At 36.8% G+C, this 12,333-nt stretch overlaps 1 protein-coding gene across 1 annotated transcript in view; it reads right to left on the bottom strand.

Moving 5' to 3' along the window:
- Positions 1-12,333, bottom strand: part of LOC106530549 (rap guanine nucleotide exchange factor 6) — a gene marked incomplete at its 3' end in the record, with an annotated part of 39,790 nt that overhangs the window by 26,557 nt on the left and 900 nt on the right.

Here is a 12,333-nt window from a genome sequence, read left to right as displayed (position 1 = left end):
CACACACACACACACACACACACACACACACACACACACACACACACACTTACGTGTGTGTATACATGCGTGTGTGTGTATACAACTATGCAAAGCGGATATCTTTCTGGCACACATTCCCACAAGGTGAGGAACCAAAACACAGACAGGCAGTGACTAATAACAAACTTTTATTTATTTATTTTTTCTTTAGGGAGAAAGAAGTTTACACAAGCAAAACATCCTTTTAGGCTGAGCAACACAAAGCCATATCCTTCAAACTTGGTTACTTCTGCAAGCATTAAATAAAACTTTACCTAGATTTTGACACAAATCACGCAATAGCAAACATACAGATGGAAGCATTTCCTGATTTCCCTTTCTGACACACATTCAAGACATGTTCTGCAAGTTCATAAAACTATCTTAATAAGAGCAACACAGCAGCAAGTCCAAACGCAGGCTGCAAGTTTTTCCTTAAAAAACAAACAAACTAAAACAACAGGAATTCCAATACAACCACACCCTCAAAGACTAAATTTGTGATAATCATATGTGGATAAAACCTTTTATAGCAAAGTCATTCTCCAGTGAGGAAATTCTGCTTTGAAAAAATATGTAACCCAGATCAATTGACCCATTTGTAGAATACATGTCATAATAATTATATTTAATAAACTAGTTAAAAACAACCTTAAAATGAAACCAATTACAAAGCAGCTTCCTATATTTTGCATGCTGATAAATTAAAGCTTATCTCTTAGCCTCTTGTCATTTCTGTGACTTCCTGCTTTAACATGTCATCTCTTCAGTCACGTAAGCTGTTCAGACTTTTTCTTTCCCTACAGCGACTTGTTTCTGTGTGTTTATCGCCAGAAATAAAACTGTCACTTTTCAAGACAAACCCCTCTGAAAACAGTACTCAAGCCCTGACATCATGCTGCAGGTTTTAGCTGAAGCTTTACCAACAAATAAATAAATAAATAAAAACAAAAAAGTTCAGCTAGCTCTATTATCGGGAGTTCGTCAATACATTTATATCAGGGGAAAGTGATTTTACAGCAGATGTCAGGAAAACCTATTCATAGTTTGATCCAACTATTCAAAGCGGGTCCACCTGCAGCCTTCATCTGCATTCCTTTCAAACCAAGCAGGTCAGGGCTGATGATATCTGCACGTTCACACCTGCTGTCAAATGAGACATGTAGCTGCCCTCCCCTTCCTTGCAACATTTTGCAGATCCATGCAAGTTTGCACCAGGATGAAAGAGCTGGTGGGCTGTTAAACTGGTGTCCCCACAGGAAAAGCTGACGTGTTGACTTCTGAACAATACCCAGCGGGAACAAAGCTCAGCTGTTTGTCCATGGCCGCTGTGTGTAAGACGGAGAGAATTGGCTTTCAAAAGCCATGCTAATGGCAACAAGTGCTTTGAATACAAGCTTGACATCAAATGTGTAGGGTAAAGATGAGAATTACAGCAGGATTAGAGAAGAAAACAAACCGAAATAAATGTATAGATTAATAAATTGAGAACAAACAAAAGGCATTTAGCATTTAATTTTGGAAAGTAAATTGATTAATAAAGTTTGAATAATTAGATCAAGTGAAACAAAGTATGAAGTAAATCAATTTTATTTTTTAAATAAGGACCACTGGCAAACCAGCTAATGTATCCAGTTCCCCCTCAACCTTCAATAAAACCAGCTTTTAAAAAACACTTAACTGAATGAATGATATTTTATTGATCCCATGAAGGGAAATTACAGGAAAATGTGTACCTAAAGGTTTACTTAGCACAATCATAAAAGTCTTATCTCTTTTCATAACTATACTATCACCTTAAAGCTGCTTACAATCAGGCAGCAGTTCAGGGAGGGAAAAACTGTGGTACAATAGCAAAAAAAATAAATAAAATCTCACAGCAGAGAAAGTAACACTCCCAAAACTTGAGTCACTCTCAGTTTTTTAGCATCTGTCTGCCTCACAGTCCACAATCCCTGCAGCTCAATCATGCAGAGACATTTATTGAATCCACAAGGACAGCTTTGTGCCCAGTCAGGGAAAAGCTGAATTTACTAGGGCGGTGTAACTGATGTGGTTTGTGTCACAGGTCTATCTTGTAAATGAGACCGCATGTCTCAATGAGATTACCTGCCTAAAAAAAAGTTTAAAAAATAAAATTATATATTGGCAAGAATTTGGTGATATAATACAGAGAAGGTAAACTAGAATTGAGCAGAACCGTGGAAGGCAAGGGCCAGGCTACAGATCATGACACATGGGTCTCAATATGATATGTCGCAACAAATTGCGATGGTGTAAGTAATGCAATATTTTGACATAATTTTAAAAACTTTGTTTTATGTGTTTTATGTGTTTCAGACTTTTTATTTCATCCATGTTTTAATGTGCCATTAAATTGTTTGATAATATACTTGTGGCAGCTTTTAGATTTATAATATTAAAATATTAAACAAATATGGTCACCCACTACACCAACAATAGCCTTTATCTTGTGCTAAAGTTCAGTAATGAAATGAAGCTGCTACTGCCTGTGTTTCTGTAATGGCGCCCTTTAAGGAGGGAGCATGAGTGTGCCAGTCATTTCACTGCACTCATGGTCATTGCACTTAGCCACTTCAGTACTGGCTTAAAATATGGGACATCCCAGCTAATGTAGTGTTAATGTAGTGTTAAAGTTTACTCACAATGCTAACGTTTGAGCTACCATTGCAGTCTCTGGCTCTTTAGGAGTGAAGCAGCCAAATGGTTGGCTGACCGATGCCAATTAGTGACTGGAGGCTAAATTACAACACAAAAATGAACCACGGGCATGAAAGTTTACATTTTAAAACCTTAATTAAAAATTTATAGTGATTTACAGTATTGGGAAATGAAATATCAGAATATTTCATTGTATTGATATTTTCTTACACCACTAGAATTTAAGCCAACATTTAAAGATGAATACTGTCCAGTATGTTTCACCCTCTTTCACGGAGCCCATCTTAAAACTACACTTTCTTCCTCTCTTTTCTTTGGCACATTTATCTTTGTTCCTGTTTTTACTGGCCTGTTTGTGTATATTTACAGTGTTGGAGCATGTGTTGTTGAAGACTGAGAAGTTGAGCTGCATTTACGTCATGCTGGAGAAAATAAGCCTCAACTTGAGGACGTGAGTAGGCACTGTGTCACCTGCTTTGACTCTAAAACTGATTAATATGCTGGCACAGCTTGTAAGTGTTCATTATTAATATCAACAATACGTGTTGGCAGTTGAAAGCAAGATTACAGCTATCTAAAAGCCAAAATTGTGCTTTCAAATGCAAAAAAAAATTATAATAATAAAATAAAACAGATTTGAAGTTGACATATGGTAGAAGTAGGGTTTCCCCTAGGATTTTTTTTAACTGTGGTGGTGTGGTGACCTAAATGGAAATTGAAAATTTAATTTAATAAGTATATGTATACAAAGTTTACTATATCCAAATGTTCTCAGTCAGCAGGTTGACAGTTTTAGGAGCTGCTTGAGGAGAACTTCCTCGTTCTCCTCCTCGTCCTTTTTGAAATAGAGACCAAAAATCAACATCCATAAGCTTTCTGCTTACAGGTCAAACATTTTCATTTAAATTGGAGTAAACTGTGTACATGACCTTATTAAAAGTTTCAGTTAGTGTTCTTAGGACTGAAGACTTTCTGAGGAAAGAGTTTTTAAACATCTTTTCTATCATTGTAGTGTTTTCAACTGAAGGGCTTTGATATATTTATTTGAAAAAAATATATAAAAGAAAGGAAGTTCTCTGCACAGGGGAAAAAAACCAGGAGACAGGATCTGGTTGTCCGAAATGAAAATAGGTTGTCTCGGACAACCTAAACAATGGTTATGTCTACTCCTGCAGTGCTGCACTTCTGCAGGCAGACMGGTTCCTGCAGGACAGTTCTCTGAAGCAGCAGTGAAGACCATGGAGGCTCACCCAATGCTGAACAGGACCAACAAGTCTGATCTAGTTCAGTAGCTGCAGTGGTGCTGTGGCTCTGTCCCAGCTCTTCATAAAGAACAATCTGCAGGACACCTTCAGAGACTGAGACTCTGCTGAAGATTTTGATCACATCTCCTCTGACCACAGCTGAATCTGAGAGGAGCTTCTCAACACTGAAGAGAATCCAGACTTTCCTCAGGTACAACATCACATCTCACTGCACTRACCATGCTTTATAGTGAAGAATCTGGTTAAAACATTCCTGACTTTAACCAGAGTCATGAAGAAATTTGCTTCTCAAGTTACAGAAGAGCAACATTTATGTACTAAAAATAAAAACTACTTGACTGTTTTATTATTTGGATTTGTTTAATAAATACACTGTCATGAAACAATTTAGTACAAGTTTGATTGCTTTTTAAGATATGTCTATTTTGGAGTTGTAGCACACCCTGGAGAAAAATCCACCAGCCACCACTGCTTTTGTGCTTAACATGTCTGCTGTAGGTCCAAGGAGGTTCTATAGAACAGCTGGAGTGCGCAGAAACCACGTGACCGTGTGATCGGCTGGTGAAGCTAATGGCTAACGCGTCAAAAGTCTGGATTTCCCATTACTCTATGTTGACAACAGAGCAGAAAAAGGACTGACAATGTAGAAATCATAAAAACTATTAATAATAATACTAACCCAATTATTATTACTATTTTACAGTTTATAATAATCTATCTGTTTTAAATAGTGTCATAAAAGCTGTTTGTGTTATGGACTTATTAACAGAAGATAAACAGGAAAATGTCTCATTTTACAACACAAGTAAGCAGATTTGATCTTATCTCAATGTGATCTGAGCAGAACATAATGTAACAATTTAAAATTAAAATAATCTTATAAAGTCGATGTAATCACTGTTATTTATTGAACTGGTTAGCAGATATTAGCTTGTGGGGCATATAGTGGGTATACAGAGAGCACTGTTGAATCATGCAACAGTTTAACAGCTGTAAATCAGCTGTAATATTTTACAGCTGATTTGTCCTCTGATTAATATTTAGACCTATGTAAAATATTATTATAAATTTAAGTATTTTTAGGTTTCTGTTAGAGGAACCTGACCTGTTAAGAAGATGGTTAGCTAATAGAGACAAGTTCCATCCTATAACCAGAGAACATTTTCTAACTGTTGACTGGTAAATAAATATTCTTATTTTTATGACAGTAAGAAGAAATAATAAATATACTTTATTACTAGCTGAAGTTATCATTTTTCAACTAGCTAAARTCTAAGTTACAGGCTGACTTCAGGTCTGGTTTWGATCATTGTTAYTTAYAAATTATATATTTTTCTGGTATAAATCTGCTGTTTTACATGATTGTTAAATGAAATTAACATAGTTATTAATTTATTGTAAAAGCATGACCGATAATTTGTGAAACAGATGCGGTTCAGCTTGCTGTTTATCTGTTAGTTTCTATGGTGGATGTGAGCCATTGCCCTGTTTGGTCTCTGTTTCTGCTCCTCCATGCTGTCACAGATGCTACCAGTGGACGGTATGGGCAGGGCTCAGTCCAGTGTTCTATATATTTAAGTCTATSTGTAGGTCCTATAACTTGGACCTACAGCAGTGTTATACGTTGTCATCATTTACTGCAACACAAACCAGTATAATCAATATGAGACGAAGTAATTTAATGCATTATCGTAACAACGAAACAAACCCTCACGTGTGCAAACCCTGAGTTTTTTTGTTTGTTATCTATATCCCTGTGAAACAGTTAAATGGAAAGAAAAACTTGACGCTGGCTAATTTTCCTGTGAAACTGGCTTGTGGTTAGACTTAAAATGAAAGCTTATTTTGAAAGCAACCCAATAGGATAATTGGCTTGTGTTGTTTTAATGTGCCGAATCTTTTGTTTTATTTCATTGCAGTGTAAATCTACTGTTGTACATTTTTCTTTCTTTACTGACAATCCTGACAAGCTCAATTTAATATTTTTTTTCCCTCTATTGTATTTATACTTTAAAAACTCCCACTCTTTGGGGCATTCTACTACTATTACTTTATATTTCTATTCATTCATTCTTTCATTCTACTATTACTTTCTATTCTACTTCTTTAATTAGGACACCACTTGCTTACCTTAGACATTCCTTAATTCCAAGAGCATTTCAGTCCCACTCTTCCTTTGTTTCAAGTTTTTGTCTTTTAATGTTTATTTTGCTTTCTAACTTATTTTCTAAATCAATTTCTGCACCTTCATAGACAGTAGAGAAATAAATATATTTTGGTGTGCAAGTTTAAAGCCAATTGACTGTTTAACATTTGTTAGTTACCAGATGCCTCTTGAGGCTAAAAGTGGACCCGTTCAGTTTCACATCCACAGATGGTGAAACCCCAAACCCTCCCACAAGGTGAGGAACCAAAACACAGACAGGCAGTGACTAATAACAACAATAAACTGAAAACAGTGTTTACTTTCAAAAAACCTGCATTCAACACTTATAAGTTTAAACAGTAATTTGCAAATTTGTCACACCTTTTCACTCAGTTCTTCCATGATACAACAGTTGTTGAGCAAATTGTAAATTAACTAATGTCTAAACTAGAGAAAGGGTTTTCTTAGACTCCCTTTAATTACTACACCTGGAACTTTACAGGTAGGCTACTGGACTGTACTACTGGGGCAAAAACTAAAATGCTAAAATTACTGAGATTTTTTCTCCTTTAAATTGAACATTTATTATAAATTTGGACCACCAGTGTTAAAGTTTTTGATAAACAAGTTCTATTTTAAGAAAGAAAACTCAGTCAGTGGTGAACTAAAAAACAAATAGATTGAACTATTTTTGTATTAGGTGCTTCATTTTAATGTACAAGCCTGATAACAAGCTTGGAAGAAAACCAGCCCCAAGGCCTCTGTCTGGAGGTGCTGAAGTCAAACTGGTTTTTACCAAAGCTGTGTGTGAACATGCATGTTTGCTCACTTTTTAGGGAACACTGACTAAGATATGTTTAAAGCAAAGAGTTCATTTTTATGTTCTTATATCTTTAACATATGTAGTTTTAGAAAAACACACATTTACCCTCCAGTCACTATCTACTCCTGACAAAACCTTTAGGGTTAGGTAGATCCTAAGCCAGGGTTGCTTCAATAGAAATTGTTGGTTTTGCCAAGAATAAATTATTTATTCTCAATGATTCAAAGAAACCATCAACTGACTGGTTTATATCCCTGGACTCAGTCATCTCTAAAATTTCTTTGGAAAGATAAACCCCCACATATTAGCTTAAAAATGCTACAGAAGACCAAAGAGAAATGACTAGATCTGCCCAACTTTTATCATTACTTCTTAGCCAACCGGCTACAATACATCTCAAGATGGGTGAAACATAACTCCCTAGATGGATCCTGGCTAGACATAGAACAGAAACAAACTAATATAATGATTTTGGACTTAATAGTTCAAGCATAAAACGTCAGGTATGCTTTAAAAGCATCAATCTCAGCTACTCTCTGACAACATGGTGGGAGTTTCTTATACAGTAATGACAGAGTCTTCACTAATCTCATGCAGACGTACAGCCATCTGGAACAACCCGGAGACCCTACAACAAAATACTATGATAAGCTTCCCAGATTGGAGGTGTAGGAATCGGATACCTGGAACATATATTTGAGGGGGTAGACTTTATCTCTAAATAACTATCTAAAATAGATGAATTGATATTTCTTCCTGTTGTGAAATGAGAAACAGATTTGTCAGTCAACTTTGCCTCAGATACTGTACGTTTAAGAACTTTTAAAATTACTAGAAACCCCAATTTACAATTAATACAATACAAAATCCTTCACAGAGTACAGTATACAGGTCAACGGATGTTCAGGATGGGTTTTATGTCATCTAATACCTGCTTATGGTGCACAGGCAATATACAGGGGTTAAATAATGAAACCGAAACACCTGGTTTTCATAGCATCCCTTTATGACAGCTTCCTCTTGAGTCCACAGTTAATCCTGTTGGATGTGGTTTGTCCTTCTTGGTGGTATGCTGACATTACCCTGGATATTGTAGCTCTTGATACATCACAAAGACTTGCTGTCTTGGTCACAGATGCACCAGCAAGATGTGTACCAACAATTTGTCCTGTTTTGAACTCTGGTATGTCACCCATAATGTTGTGTGCATTGCAATATTTTGAGCAAAACTGTGYTTTTACCCTGTTAATTAAACATTCACACTCTGCTCTTACTAGTGCAATGTGCAATTAATGAAGATTGATCACCAGGCTGGTCCAATTTATCCATGAAACCTCCAACACTAAAATGACAGGTGTTTCACTTTCATTGTCTAACTCCTGTATTTGACAATTACATCCACGCCTTCTGGTTCTGTCCACCTGTTCAGAGTGAAGATTTTTCTAAGYGTCTGAAATTCCACCCTTCTTATCCACTTGCTTATTGGACTACTTGACTAGTTGACATCACCTTGGAGAAAAACTCAGCACGYATGATTTTTACAGCCTTTTGTATGGCAAAGAAAACTATTCTCGTGAATCAGAAAAATAAAAACAATTTTAGTATAACCAGTCTAGAGACCTTTTGTTGGATCATATCAGTTTTGAGACAGCCTCTGCCTCCATATCAGATCAACCTCTCTGGGCTCCTTTGACTAGTTTCCATCACATAGTGGGGGGGTGGGGGCTTTGATCTCATCCTGTGGGGCATTGTTGAAGATGTGCTGGGGTATCGGGGTTTGGGGCATCAGGGGGGCCCTCAGGGGTGGGGCTAATGGGAGTCCTGTGGCCCCCACCTGGGGAGGGGCCTTGGTGGTTGACAGCAGCTGCATAAAGGCTTTTAAGCGGTCTGTACCGGCAGACATAGGTTACTGGCCTGGTCTTCCTTGATTTAAATTTTATTAATAAACAAAAAAGGATCTAGTAGATTAATTTAAAAAACAACCGAATAAACCAAACCAAACCCTTTGTGGGAGACCATCATATTTTTCACAGCATTAACAAATGCAGCAGCTACAGCTAGCACCGCTGTTTGTRTGACTAAGACACCAAGTGAAGATACCAGTTTTTTTAATTGTCAGTGTCAGACACTTTTCCACATTCCTCTGTCATAAATCACAGTGAAGGTATACATGATGTATGTTCTTACAATAATAAAAAGGTACCCTAAGCAACAGTGAATCTAGCTGAAATAAGGCCCAAGGGAAAACCGTAAAGGAAAGAAAAAAGGAAAAAGCAGACAAGATTTTGTTGAGCTTATAATACACTGAAAATACACACATTAACTGTCCGAACAGTTTGTTCAACAACGCACATGAAACTGTTTCTTGTTGTCTCCTACGGTCTGTGACCCTCGACAGCTGAGAGAAACGGCCTCAACTAAAATCAGTGAATTTCAGTTTCACCACTTGCTAGACTTTCTGGCTTCTGTTTTCATGGAAAGCGGAACACAGGTGTCTCGCAGGGTTTAGGTTTAACYCGTTTATTTTAAAGGATAACCAGAATGAAGATAAAAATGATACCTATGTCTGCTTGGCTTTTAAATTTCTCAGGTGCAGTGAAGCTTCTTGCAGCCTGAAACTAGTTTGCATGATGTTGCATTCAGTCCTAAAGAAATGAAATACCAATTTAGTGAATATATATCTTTTACTGGCATGCTTGTTTTCTGGGGTCCTTTGTTGACTCTTTTTGTGCTTCTAAAACCAGAGATATTTTCACAGAAACAGAATAGCTTTGACTAAACAGCTGTGCATTGCTCCATTTCAGATAACAGCAACTCAAAAAGGAAAAGGTTTAATTTTTTTTATTTAGTTGCCAATATTGAATCTTTATTAGATATCAAATAATACAGACGTCCTGCTGCTGGACAAATTATTACATTAAGTTATGATGAAATACGTCTTTTACTCAACTGCTGTGGAACAAAAAAATTCTTAATGAGCACTCCAAGAACAGCATCAACCACACAGTGGTCTACTTCTCCTGTGTTCTGTGGCTCGAATGCTTACTCAGAAAAAAGAAGGTCACCACTTAAGTCTGTGTTTCTCTTCCTATCTTACACTTTCCCTTGGGAGCCTGTGGCTTTGCGATGGTTGGAATTCCCATAAAGTCCAATCTGTGCTGGGTGCAGCTGAAACCACCATTAATCATGCCGACATGATTTGTCGTCCACTACCACCACAGAGTCTGGGAGGCACTAAGAAAGGTAAACGGAAGASGGGTTGAAGTACTGGCTGAAAAACCAACAAAACTGGGAAAACTTGACAAGCATCAAACCTGCGGCGGGAGAGATTTCCCACCGAGCCACACATCTGCACAAGAAACAAACRCACCTACAGCACATCTGAAACTTTCCAACAACAGCAAACTCACGCTTTCACAAAAATGACTTTTATTAAGATTCAACTGTAAGCAAATACACTTAAATAATATTTTTTAGGTTCCAATCAATATGCAATACTGATATTATTGTGTTATTAGGATTTTTTATCAAGAATTACTACACTACAGTTTTCTTTATCAAGGTTTTAAAGCTGAAAACTTGGCTTACCATCAGCTTTAAAAACTAAATGGTACAAAACTGATTATTTTGATTATTTTCTATTGCTTTACCTATATTTGTATATGTTTCACAAGAACTGAAATGGGAMAAAATAAATTAATTAATTAACTAAGTCTGTTCAACAAAATTCTAAATCACACAAGTTTTATTTCAGACTTCATCAAAAGGCCAAATCGACCTTTTCAGATGCATTTCACTTTGTCCTTAAGAAAAATAAAGACCCATTTTAAGCATGCTTTGAGGCATGCAAATTCTTATTGAACTCTATTATGTTTCACCCTTTAAAGAAAAAACACAGCATCTTTAAAGTATGACGTAAAAATTAAAACTTTCCACTGGATTCRAGAGTACAGCCTAAACTGTGTTACTTCTCCAAAAGTGCCAACCAACCTCTCTGCGTTGACCGTGTCGCACATTTGTGGACAAAACAGAGTCATAACACTACGCACAAATACTCTCTGTAAAGGTATAAAAGAGCCTTTCTTCAAACCATACATCCACAATCAAACACAAGATCAGGGCCTTTAAGAGAGCTTTTAAGAAAACTCAAACAAAACTCATGGCTTTCTACTTAAAACTTTTTTCCTCTATAGTGCTTTAAAAAGTGCTTCAAAATGATGACCAGCAGCTGAACATGGAAAGGGAGTATAGCAGGAGCTATTTTTAAGCAGTGAGCGTAACTAAAGCAATGACAAGCCAGCTGTGTTTCCACAGCTTCATGAAGGGAGGAGAGAGCAGAACAGGAGGAGGAGGGATGGGAAAATAAGCTATGATCAAATTTAACTGGAGTCACTCTTGCTTAAAGGTTCACACAAACCACATCCTAGGGTCATGTATGGGCACTCTGACGGTGCGTTGGGATGCTTAATTTAGTGAGTYCATGATGAGGAAAAAAATGTTTTTCCAAACTGAACAATAAAACCCTTTAAAATCATTCTTACATAAAAGTTTCTCTCTGTCCTCCTAAAGATGATTCAGTCTCTAATAATTACAAAGTCCTGTTTGCTTCATAATGCTCTCATATCCTGTGTATAAACGATTTAATCACCATGTTGGAAGGCCAGCTCCAGTAAAAAAAAATGATAGAGGTCTTTATTTGTAAACTAGTTTAGATTTAGAAAAAAAAAATTTAAATTATTTGTCCATTTTCTCACATGCACATCCTCATAGGGGTCAAAGTTGCTCAATTTCTGCCTAAATTTACTTAGCACAAAAAGTAAGAAAAGTTGTGTGGTGAATTATTTCTTTGTTGTAACAATGCTTCTTGGCAATAAATCTTACATMATCTTGCACCTGATTGGAAGCATCTGGGGGTACCAGAAGCTCAAAACAAGTCAATAAGAACAGTAAAATAAGCTGTTTGGCAGAGAAGATTTAGCCATTTTTTCCTGTGCACAACCCACATACTCAGCTCTACTGCTCATCACACAAATGCATGTTCCTTACAAATGTGGCACCACTTAAAACTAAATTAATCGTGTATTTCAGCTAATTTTAGTTGCTTGTCAGGCAGCTCAAATGTCTCCACATACATTAACTTCTGTGTTGCATTGCTTTCTTCCAGTTCCCTGGTCATGAAACTTAATAAATTATTTGATTTGGCAGATAGGTCATCTCCATCCAAGTACTCCCTCTGTTCAACATGGCAGCGACGCATGTTGATGACGTTGGTAGAAGTGGTCTGTAAGGTCAGTGACACCAACAAACATCCATTTAACTCTTGGCTTTTTCTACTTTGTGTGTAACACACACACACACACACACACACACACACACACACACACACACACACACAC

This window comes from Austrofundulus limnaeus, unplaced genomic scaffold (assembly GCF_001266775.1).
Source record: "Austrofundulus limnaeus strain Quisiro unplaced genomic scaffold, Austrofundulus_limnaeus-1.0 Scaffold532, whole genome shotgun sequence".
Lineage (NCBI taxonomy): Eukaryota > Metazoa > Chordata > Actinopteri > Cyprinodontiformes > Rivulidae > Austrofundulus > Austrofundulus limnaeus.
The sequence above is the reverse complement of the archived record's forward strand: the minus strand, read 5'-3'. Positions and strand labels throughout refer to the sequence as shown.